This window comes from Psammomys obesus, unplaced genomic scaffold (assembly GCF_907164565.1).
Source record: "Psammomys obesus unplaced genomic scaffold, mPsaObe1.curated_primary_1811, whole genome shotgun sequence".
Lineage (NCBI taxonomy): Eukaryota > Metazoa > Chordata > Mammalia > Rodentia > Muridae > Psammomys > Psammomys obesus.
This window is the reverse complement of record NW_026588265.1, coordinates 1-12,249: the sequence shown is the minus strand read 5'-3', so window position 1 is coordinate 12,249 and position 12,249 is coordinate 1. Positions and strand designations below refer to the sequence as shown.

Sequence of the window (12,249 nt, the reverse complement as noted above, 5' to 3'; positions counted from 1 at the left end):
AAACCTAAAGAAGGTAACCAAGAAGGAGGAGCTCCACAAGGAGAGCAACAGAACCAAAAAATCTGGACACAGGGGTGTTTTCTGAGACTGATACTCCACCCAAGGGCCATGCATGGAGATAACCTAGAACTCCTTCACAGATGTAGCCCATGGCAGCTCAGTGTTCAAGTGGGTTCCTAGTAACCCACTGTCTCTGACATGAACTCAATGGCCTGCTCTTTGACTACCTCCCCCTGATGGAGGGGCAGCCTTCCCAGGCCACAGAGGAAGACAATGCAGACACTCCTGATGAGACCTGATGGACTAGTATCAGAGGAAAGGAGAGGAGAACCTCCTTTAGCAGTGGACTGGGGATGGGGCATGGGTGGAGGAGAGCGAGAGAGGGTCGCATTGGAAGGGGACAATGGAAGGGGCTACAGGTGGCATACAAAGTGAATAAACTGTAATTAATATAAAAAATAAAATTTAATTAAAAAGTGAATTAACTGAAACTTAATAGTAGAAAATATGTAAACAATGATGATAGCTAAACAGCAATAAAAACCAAAGCCAATTGATGTAGAAACAGCAGTGATGAAGTCCCATGACTACTGTACTGTCTGCATCTCCTAAGTCCTGATGGGTTTTCCAATCATTAGGATCAATGTGACATCAGCACTTCTTTTTAAATTAAGTTTTTTCCTAGCTTTTCTTTTTTGTTATTTTTTTCCTGCAACTTATTTTTATCATACTCATTGTTTTTCCTTAATTCTTCCCAGATTCTCCCCACCTCCTTACCCAATCAATGTCCTATTCTTCCCTCTATCTTTCTCTCTCAAGGAAAAAAAAAGGAAAATCAGTAAGATAAAATTACCAAAACAAATTGAAATTATATAAAAAATATATCTGGAGTCCCATTTTATGTCGATTAACTTCTGATTATGAAATTTCCCTTTCATTTGGTCTATATGCTTAGTGTTGCTCCATTAAAGGAAACTGATTTACCCTTTCCCAGAAGCTAACAATTGCAAATAGCTTCTTGGCTAGGGGTGGGACTTTGTGCCCACTTTTCCTGCTCTGTGCTGGGATTTATATTGTGGTGATTCTGTGTATACTCTCTATAATCTGAGTTCATACGTGTATCTGCCCTCTTGTGTCTGGAAATTTGTGTTTCCATAAATTCATCCATTAGTTCTAGTTAAGATCTGTCTCCTTGTCTAGATAGATATCTGAACCTTGAGGGGAGAGGTGTGCTCCAAAGCATGTTACAGTCTATACTTTGTCTAGCTGTGAGTGTTTTTGTTAATTACCATTTACTGTAAGAAAAGCTTTCCTGTTCAGGGTTAATTGAGACACTGATGTTTGATTCATTAAGAATCAGTTTATTGCTATGAACATGTAGGCTGATAATGGCATTTGTTTTTCTATATATCCCATGAATTATCTGGCCTCAGTTTACATGTATTGGCCCCATCTCTTTAAGTGAGCATGAATGGTCAGGTTGGTTAATTATGAGGGGTCTCTAGAATTCTTCTGGGTTATTTTTCATTGGAGATACACATTGGTAAACACTAATGGGCCCTTTACACCTTCTTTCCCAGAGATGACTAGCATAAAGTTACAGTCAACCCAAGAAGAAAACATATACAGAAAGGAATGGGCCAACCAAGTATTAACTCTCAAGATATCAAGAAGTGATTCAAAATCTATAGCAAATTGCAAAGGGCTCCAGGGAAATAATGGAATCACAACAGACATGGACCAACAGTACTTATGAGAAAATTTTTCTTCTGTCTATCCCAACCTCTGGCTGTTACTGAAGTCATCATCATAAATTGATGTCTCTTTCTCTTTATATAGGTTGAACAAAATTTTATACAAATGTCTATGACATTTTGAATTTCAGAATTTTTGAAAGCATGAATGGCCACTATTTCAACTGATGGTTTTGATTAGCTTCCTTTAGTTAATATATTCTAAGTAAGTATGAAATAATTTTTTTTAATTTACACATATAATTTTTTCCAATTCAGAGAACTTGCCTAATATAAAAGGGAAAACAACGTTCTCTAAACCCCAAAATAATGCCAGTTCTAGAGAATTGCATTAGCTTATTATAGGTAATAAACACACTGTAGTAGTTGTCTGCAACAATTTTGATTTTTTTTACTCTTTATATTAATTTTGATGAACTGTAACATGTATTTACTTTTCAATGGAAAAGGTTATCAGTTGGTTCAACACTTTACGTATGGCATTTTTTCATATCCTTATTCCTAAAAGTGTAAATCATAGGATTAAGCAAAGGGGATAGGATGGTGTAAAATATTGCTACCATTTTGTCAAAGGAGAAAGTAGTGTGAGGCCTTGCATATCTAAATATGCATGGGACAAAAAACAGGACCACAACAGCAATGTGGGACCCACAAGTAGACAGAGCTTTCCATCGCCCTTCGGAACTATGGGATCTCAGAGAGACTAAGATAAAACAGTAGGAGACAAGCAACAAGAAAAAGATTATGATGCAGATCAATCCACTGTTGGCAACCACCAAAAGGCCAAAAATGTGAGTGTCAGTGCAGGCAAGCTCCATTAATGGGAATAAGTCACACATGAAGTGATCAATGACATTGGGTCCACAAAAGGGCAGCTGCAAAGTGAAGATAATTTGTACAGTAGAATGTAAAAATCTTCCTGGCCAGGCCACCCCAACCAGAGTGCCACAGAGCCTCTGCGTCATGAGGGAAGACTAGTGTAAGGGCTTACAGATGGCCACATAGCGGTCATAGGCCATAGCTGTCAGAACAATCATCTCAGCCCCACCAAAGAAGAATTCAGCAAAAAGTTGTATTATGCATCCTTTAAAGGAGATAGTTCGAGGGGCCAAGATGGCGGCACCGGGAGAACACCATGTCTGAGAAGCGGGACAACACACTCCGTGCAGCGACCAGGAGACTGAACTCTGGGCCCTAAAAAAACATCAATAAATCGTGTTTCCCAGGTGAGGGGAGGCTCCCACGGAGTGGGAAGCGGTCGAGTCCACTCTCGGCTGTCCAGCCAAAACACGGAAGAGAACCCGGCAACTCGGGCTTTGGGTCTCTGGGCTGGTGCCACAAGCCTGCTTGTCACGATCAATTTCCCAGGCTGATTGGTGGGCACAAGGGTGCATGAGGCTGAGAGTCCCAGTTGCAAAAGAAACCCACGGGGAAGGAAAGTTCCCAGACTGGTCACGGGTCACCCAGTCTTTCCCTGGAGGGTCTCTCCGACCACGGGTACCTGCCGCCATCACAATTGAGCTCCCTCCGCGCATGGATTGCAGCTGCACAGCTGTGCACCCAGGTCAAAATCCCTACTCCCTCTTCGGAGAAGGCAGGAGGCGTCCAGCAGAATCTGCCACACACCACATTGTCTGTACCCAAACCCAAGATCCTGGCTGAGAAAACCCAATCCTTTCAGGCACTCCCCCAAACACCGCCATAACCCTGTCGCAGTGGAACAGAAGGATAAAGAGGCGCACAGGGGCTTCATAGTGCCGGAACTCCAGTGCTGCCAGCCGCTCCTAGCAAACAAACTACAGCTCGGGATCTGGGACTGTGGTCATTCTACAAGTCCTGAGATTATCCTGGGTCCAGCGCAATAAGGTCTAGCAGCTAGTTCTATCACCGGCGCCCCCGACCTGAGCCCTGGCAGAGAAACACCGGCTCAGGGCTCAGGATCCGACTGAGAAGCCCCAACCACTGCTGGCACTCCCCTGAGAGCACCTCCATAAGCTTGCCCTAGTAGAGGAGAAGAAGGTCAGAGGGGAAGGACAGAGAGGCAGCCTGCCAAGGACACAGCACTCTCTCTCCAGCTCACCCAGCGGCCCCTAGCAGAGAAAACGAAGCTCTGGATCTGAGGACGCTCAATCCTACCCGGTACTCTCTTGGGATCAGCAAACATAGATTCTACCGCTAGGCTGCTTCTGGCAGAGAGATCTGGGCCCGGGATCTGGGATTGAGTACACTAATCCTAACTCTTTCCTGTGCCACCCAGGGACCAGTCAACATAACCCCTCCTGGCAGAGGGAAAGGACAAAGAGGCAGCACACAGGAAAGGTGGACACCGAGTCCTGTGGCCACAGTGTCACAGAGCTGACTGTTAGCCTACCCGTGCACTTCTGCAGCAGTACCAAAACAGAGAGTAGTGAGCAAGGGGAACCCCTGTGCATTCCAACTGATCCTGCAAGAGAGTGAGTGAGCCTTCTAGGGAGAGATTGCCCCAGACCCAGGGCCTCTCCACAGAAGCAACCAGATGAGATCCCTGCCACCCACACCCCTAGTGTGGGCATCATAGGGATTCTTGGGATAGCAACCTCAACATTGAAGCCTCTGCCTTGCAAGTCCACCAGGATAATCCAGGCAAACAATCCCTGGATCTCAGTCAGAACTGCGTAATAGTGGCTTGCAGGCCACTGCAATAGTCAGAGAATCCAAGCATGCACACTGCACCCGCTAAAAGCGCACGCGAATAGCGCCAGTGTCACATTCCTTACTTAGACAAAACTGAAAACACAGTGCACACTCCCAAAGCAGTGAACCTCTCTCATCTTCCTGAAAAAACAGTCCAGAAAAGAGAAAGAGAGGATCATAGCCTAAACTACAATCTCGAGGAACAACCAGTGAGGATTATAAATAACCAGATGGCTAGAGGCAGACGTAAGAACACTCCCAACAAAAATCAGGCCATAATGACCTCACCAGCAACCCCAAAAAACAATGGACACTTCAATTCACTACATATACAAGAAAACTACCTCAAAACTATGTTTCTCCAGCTATTAGAGGCCCATAGAAATGAAATGAACATAGCCCTCAGAGAAATAAACAAAGAAATTGAGACTAACCAAGAGGAAACAAATCATGCTCTCAGAGAAATGACCACGAAAATTGAGGCAAACAGAGAAGAAATGCACAAAGCTCTCAAAGAAATGTCCACACAAATGAAGGCAAATAAAGAAAAAATAAACAAATCTCTCATAGAAATACAGGCAATTATACCCAAAGAAATAGAGGCACAAGTAGTGATACATAGAGAGGAAATGGACAAAAAAAATAGAAGATATCATTGAAAAGCAGGAGTCCACATTCAAACAGATGAAGGAAATGGTGCAAGACATGAAAACAGAATTAGAATCAATAAAGAAAACACAAATAGAGAAAAACCAGGAGCTGGAGAACATAGAGAAAAGATCAGGAACTACAAAGGTAAGCATCACCAACAGAATACAAGAGATGGAAGAAAGAATCTCAGGAGCCGAAGATACACTTGCGGAAATTGACATGTCTCTCAAAGAAAAAATAAAATCAGAAAAGTTCCAAACACAAAACATCCAAGAAATCAAGGACACCATGAAAAGACAAAACCTAAGAATAATAGGAGTAGAAGAAAAAGAAGACATCAGGCTCAAAGGTCCAGAAAATATTTTAAAGAAAATTATAGAAGAAAACTTTCCCAACTTAAAGGAGATGGCCATAAACATACAAGAGGCCTACAGAACACCAAGTAGACTAGACCAGAAAAGAAATTCTTCACGTCACATCATAGTCAAAACACTGAACCTACAAAACAAAGAAAAAATTCTAAAAGCAGCAAGGGAAAAAGGCCAAGTAACATATGAATGTAGACCTATCAGAATCACACCAGTTTTCTCAACAGAAACTATGAAAGCCAGAAAGGCCTGGACAGAAATCATACAGTCCTTAAGGGACCACAGATTCCAACCCAGACTAATATACCCAGCAAAACTTTCAATCAACATAGACGGAGAATTCAAGATATTCCAAGACAAAACCAAATTTAAACAATATCTACATAGTAACCCAGCTCTACAGAAGTTACTAGAAGGGAAACTCCAAACCAAAGAAAACAACTACATCGAAGGAAACAGAGGAAATAGATAACTACACAACAACAACAACAACAAAACAAAAGAAGACAAGCAATGAAACGTAGTGACACCATCAACACCACATCTAAAGTAAGTAACAATTGTTGGTCACTAGTTTCTATCAACATCAACGGACTCAACTCCCCAATTAAAAGACACAGACTAACAGAATGGTTGCGGAAACAGGATCCATCATTCTGTTGCATCCAAGAAACACATCTATGCAACAAAGATAAACACTACCTCAGAGTAAAGGGCTGGAAAAATGTCTTTCAAGCAAATGGTTCCAGAAAACAAGCGGGAGTAGCCATCCTAATAACTAATAAAATAGACTTTCAACCCAAGTTAATCAAAAAAGATAAGGAGGGCCACTATATTCTCATCAAAGGAAAAATCCACCAAGAGGACATCACAATTTTGAATATCTATGCCCCAAATACAAGAGCACCTACATTCCTAAAGGAAACAATATTAAAGCTTAAATCACACATTGATCCTAAAACCCTAATAGTGGGAGACTTCAACACTCCACTCTCACCAAGGGACAGACCAACTAGACAGAAAACAAATAGGGAAATAAAAACACTTACAAGACCCTAAATCAAATGGACCTAATAGACGTCTACAGATCTTTTCATCCAAACTCAAAAGAGTATACTTTCTTTTCAGCACCGCATGGAACCTTCTCCAAAATAGACCATATAGTTGGTCATAAAGCAAGCCTCAACAGATACAAAAAGATTGAAATAATCCCTTGTATTCTATCTGACCACCATGGACTTAAGCTGGACCTCAACAACAACAGAAATAACAAACAGCCTACATGTACATGGAAACTGAACAACCCGTTACTCAACGACAGCTGGGTTAAGGAAGAAATAAAGAAAGAAATTAAAGACTTCCTAGAATTCAATGAAAATGAAGGCACAACATACCCAAATTTATGGGACACATTGAAAGCAGTGCTCAGGGGAAAATTTATAGCACTAAGTGCCTGCAAGAAGATTCGTAACATCACATACAAACAACTTAATGGCCCAACTGAAAACCCTAGAGAAAAAAGAAGCAGATACACCCAAGAGGAGCAGAAGGCTGGAAATAATCAAACTCAGGGCTGAAATCAATCAATTAGAAACAAATAAAACTATTCAAAGAATCAATGAAACAAAAAGCTGGTTCTTTGAGAAAATCAACAAGATAGACAAACCCTTAACCAAACTAACTAAAAAGCAGAGAGAATCTATCCAAATCAACAAAATCAGAGATGAAAAGGGTGACATAACTACAGACACAGAGGAAATTCAAACAATCATTAGGTCATACTACAAAAGCCTATATGCCACAAAATTTGAAAATCTAAATGAAATGGACAATTTTCTTGATAGATTCCATCTTCCAACATTAAGTCAAGATCAGGTAGAACGACTTAACAGCCCTATATCCCCCAAGGAAATTGAAGCAGTCATTCACAGTCTCCCTCCAAAAAAGGCCCTTGGCCAGATGGTTTCAGCGTGGAATTCTCCCAGACCTTCAAAGAAGTGCTCACACCAATTCTGCTCAAACTATTCCACAAAATAGAAACAGAAGGTACGTTACCAAACTCATTCTATGAAGCAACAGTCACCCTGATACCTAAACCACACAAAGACCCAACAAAAAAAAGAGAACTTCAGACCTATCTCTCTTATGAACATTGACGCAAAAATACTCAATAAAATACTTGCAAACCGAATCCAAGAACACATCAAAGATATCATCCACCACGACCAAGTAGGCTTCATCCCAGGCATGCAAGCATGGTTCAACATACGGAAATCCATCAATGTAATCCACCACATGAACAAACTGAAGGAGAAAAACCACATGATCATCTCTTTAGATGCTGAAAAAGTATTTGACAAAGTCCAACACCCATTCATGTTTAAAGTCTTGGAGAGATCAGGAATACAAGGCACATATCTAAACATAGTAAAGGCAATATACAGCAAGCCTATAGCCAACATCAAACTCAATGGAGAGAAACTTAAATCAATCCCACTGAAATCAGGGACAAGACAAGGCTGCCCACTCTCCCCCTACCTCTTCAACATAGTACTTGAAGTCCTAGCCAGAGCAATAAGACAACTAAAGGAGATCAAGGAGATACAAATCGCAAAGGAAGAGGTCAAAGTGTCACTATTCGCAGATGATATGATAGTATATATGAGCGACCCCAAGAATTCAACCAGAGAACTCCTCCAGTTGATAAACACCTTCAGCAAAGTGGCAGGATACAAAATCAACTCAAAAAAATCAGAAGCCCTCTTGTATACCAAAGACAAAATGGCCGAGAAAGAAATTAGGGAAACAGCACCCTTCACAATAGCCACTAACCACATAAAGTACCTTGGGGTGACACTAACCAAGCAAGTGAAAGACCTGTTTGAGAAAAACTTCAAGTCTCTGAAGAAAGAAATTGAAGATCTCAGAAGATGGAAAGATCTCCCGTGCTCATGTATTGGTAGGATTAACATTGTGAAAATGGCCATCCTGCCAAAAGCAATCTACAGATTCAATGCAATTCCCATCAAAATACCAACTCAATTCTTTACAGACCTTGAAAAAAAGATTCTCAGCTTCATATGGAGAAACAAAACACCCAGAATCTCCAAAACGATCCTGTACAACAACAGATCATCTGGAGGTATCTCCATCCCTGATCTCAAGTTGTACTACAGAGCAATAGTAATAAAAACTGCAATGGTATTGGCATAAAAACAGAAAGGAGAATCAATAGAACCGAAATGAAGACCCAGAAATAAACCCATGGATACTCGATTTTTGACAAAGAAGCCAAAACCATTCAATGGAAAAAAACCCAGCATTTTCAACAAATGGTGCTGATCCAACTGGATGTCCACATGCAGAAAAATGAAAATAGATCTATATTTATCACCTTGCACAAAACTAAAGTCCAAGTGGATCAAAGACCTCAACATAAAACCAGATACTCTGTTAGATATATCTGTTAGAAGAAAAAGTGGGGAACAGCCTAGAACTCATTGGCACAGGAGACAAGTTCTTGAATAGAACACCAACAGCACAGGCTCTAAGAGCAACAATCAATAAATGGGACCTCATGAAACTGAAAAGCTTCTGTAAAGCAAAGGACACTGTCATCAAAACAAAAGGCCTGCCTACAGATTGGGAAAGAATCTTCACTAACCCTTTATCTGACAGAGGACTAATATCCAGTATATACAAAGAACTAAAGAAGCTGAAAAGCAGCAAACCAAGTAATCCAATTAAAAAATGGGGAACAGAGCTAAACAGAGAATTCTCGACAGAGGAATATCGAATGTCAGAGAAACACTTAAAGAAATGCTCATCCTCATTAGCCATCAGGGAAATGCAAATCAAAACGACCCTGAGATTTCACCTTACACCCATCAGAATGGCCAAGATCAAAAACTTAAGTGACGACACATGCTGGAGAGGTTGTGGAGAAAGGGGAACCCTCCTCCACTGCTGGTGGGAATGTAAACTGGTACAACCACTCTGGAAATCTATCTGGTGCTTTCTAAGACAATTAGGAATAGTGCTTCCTCAAGACCCAGCTATACCACTGCTAGGTATATACCCAAAGTTTGCTCAAGTACACAAAAGAGATATTTGCTCAACCATGTTTGTAGCAGCTTTATTTGTAATAGCCAGAACCTGGAAAGAACCCAGATGTCCATCAACGGAGGAATGGGTACAGAAATTGTGGTATTTTTACACAATGGAATACTACTCAGCAATCAAAAAGGAGGAAATCATGAAATTTGCAGGCAAATGGTGGGATCTAGAAAAGATCATTCTGAGTGAAATATCCCAGATGGAGAAAGACAAACACGGTATATACTCACTTATATAGACCTATAAGATATGATAAACATAATGAAATCTATACACCTAAAAAAGATAATCAAGAGAGCAGACATGGGGTAAGATTATCAATCCTTGTTTTGAAAGACAGATGGGATGCGCATTGAACATTGACAGGAGTCTACTGAGCACATTTGAAAGACTCTAACTAGCAGTGTTTTCAAAGCAAAGACTCATGACCAAACCTTTGGCAGAGTACAGGGAATCATAAGAAAGAAGGGGAGTTAGTCTGATGAGGAAAGGATAGGAGCTCCACAAGGACCAAAGATATCTGGGCATAGGGTCTTTTCTGAGACTGACATGCAACCAAGGACCATGTATGAATGTAACCTAGAACCTCTGCTCAGATGTAGCCTGTTGTAGCTTAGTAACCAATTGGTTTCCCATAGTGAGGGGAACAAGGACTATTTCTAACAGGAACTCAATGACTGGCTCTTTGGCCTCCCCACCCCCCAAGGGAGGAGCAGTCCTGTTAGGCCATAGAGGAGAGCTTTGCAGCCAGTCCTGAAGATACCTGATAAAACAGGATCAGATGAATGGGGAGGAGGTCCCCCCTATCAGTGGACTTGGCAAGGGGCACTGTGGAGATGAGGGAAGGAGGGAGGGACTGGGAGGGAATGAGGGATCGGGACAAGGCTGGGATACAGAGTTAATAAAATGTAACTGATAAGAAAAAAATAAAATTAAAAAAAACCAAAACCAAAACAAAATAATGTATCAGAAATACATAAGTATCTATTACATATAAATGTCTATTATAACATTATGTACACTAAGATACAGAATCAACCTAGCCATGATGCACAAGCAAAAGTGGATTTAAAATGTGATATGTGTATGTATATGCACATGTGGTATAAGCATGAAGAAATTTTTCTTCCATTAAGAAAGCAAAGGGATCCACAGGGAGACTGAGCTGCCAATCAGCCACACTGAGTGAGGGGAACAGAGACTGCCTCTGTCACAAACTCAGTCGCCTGCTCTCTGGTCACTCATGCCTGATGCTGCAGCCTTGCCAGGTCTCAGAGGAAAAGGATCCAGGCAGTCCTGATGAGACCTAACAAGCTATGAGATGATGGCAACAGTGGAGAACTCCTGCTTTCAGTGGACTAGGGGGAGGGGATTAGGGGAACAGGGTGAGGCTGGGGGAGTTGAGGGAGGGCGCTGCAATTGGGAGATGTAATGAATAAATTGTGAAGAAAAAATTTTAAAAGAAAGAAAATAAGGTTATGTCCTTTACAGAAAAAAGACATGCAATGGAAGTCAGCATAAAAATAAAAGCAAGCCAGTTTCAGACAATAAATAAATAAATAAATAAATAAATAAATAAATAAATAAATAAATAAATAAATAAATAAATAAATAAAGGAGATAGTTTTTCTCTCATAGAGTGAATCCACCATCATCTTGGGTGTCACGGCAGAGGAGAAGCTTGCATCCAATAAAGCCAGGAAAGCCGGGAAGAAGTACATGGGGGAGCCCTGCAGTGTAGGGCTACAGGCAATGGTCACCACAATAATCATGTTGCTCCCAATAGTTGCAATGTAAACAAGTAAGCATATGATAAATATTAGTTTTTGAACATTTGGATTTTGTGAAAGTCCCAGAAAGACAAATTCATTTACACAACTCTGATTTTGCATGTTTTCCAAGAAAAAGGTGGGTGCCCAATAGAGAGTGTATAATTTGTCAGTGGTGATAAACATTTGCTTCAGTCCAGTTTATAGTTTTGTAGTCACCAATAATTTATTAAGGCCATCTCCAAAATTGTTTTCAGTACTTTAATTTCATTGAGAATACAAAAACAAAAAACAAACAAACAAACAAACAAAAACAGAAAAAAGTTCAGAGTGATAGTCAAAGATCAGTCAAACTGAGGCAGGGAAAACTTATGCAATATTTAAAACCAAGAGCTCTCTATACATGAAAAAGGAAACTGCTACATGTTGTGAAGAATTGTCCAGATAAAATGTATATGCTCGGCTCCTAAAATTATGATGCTATATCTGCCTTGAAATTGTAATGATATTTCCTATGGTAATTGTGCCATTATCAAATTGGTTATTAAGTTAGTAAAATGCATTACCCACAGGTTTTTCCAAGCTTTTCAACTTGAACACACAGAAGAAAAGAGTGAGATATTTTTACACATATTACTGACATGTATCAGTCAAGAAGCACATGCTAGTGAATACATGTACATGCTCATACCTGTAAACAGTAGAATACTATTCAAAATATTTAGAAATAACTCTAGTTTATTAATTCCATTTGAAGTTTCAGAAATTATCTAACTATGAATAAAAACAACAAATATGTAAGTTGTACACTAGTTTTTCTCCTCAGATTTCAGATTCCTTTCTCCTAGTTGTCTATACTATAAGTTCCAAAACTAAACAAACTAAATGATCACGAATCAGCCACTAGCTATTAACCTT

General features: G+C 40.4%; 1 pseudogene; it reads right to left on the bottom strand.

Annotated features, from left to right (window-relative positions):
* Nucleotides 1-2,184: 2,184 nt before the first annotated feature.
* LOC129674231 (olfactory receptor 4C15-like) lies at nucleotides 2,185-11,457 on the bottom strand (annotated as a pseudogene).
* Between the last annotated feature and the right edge of the window lie 792 nt (nucleotides 11,458-12,249).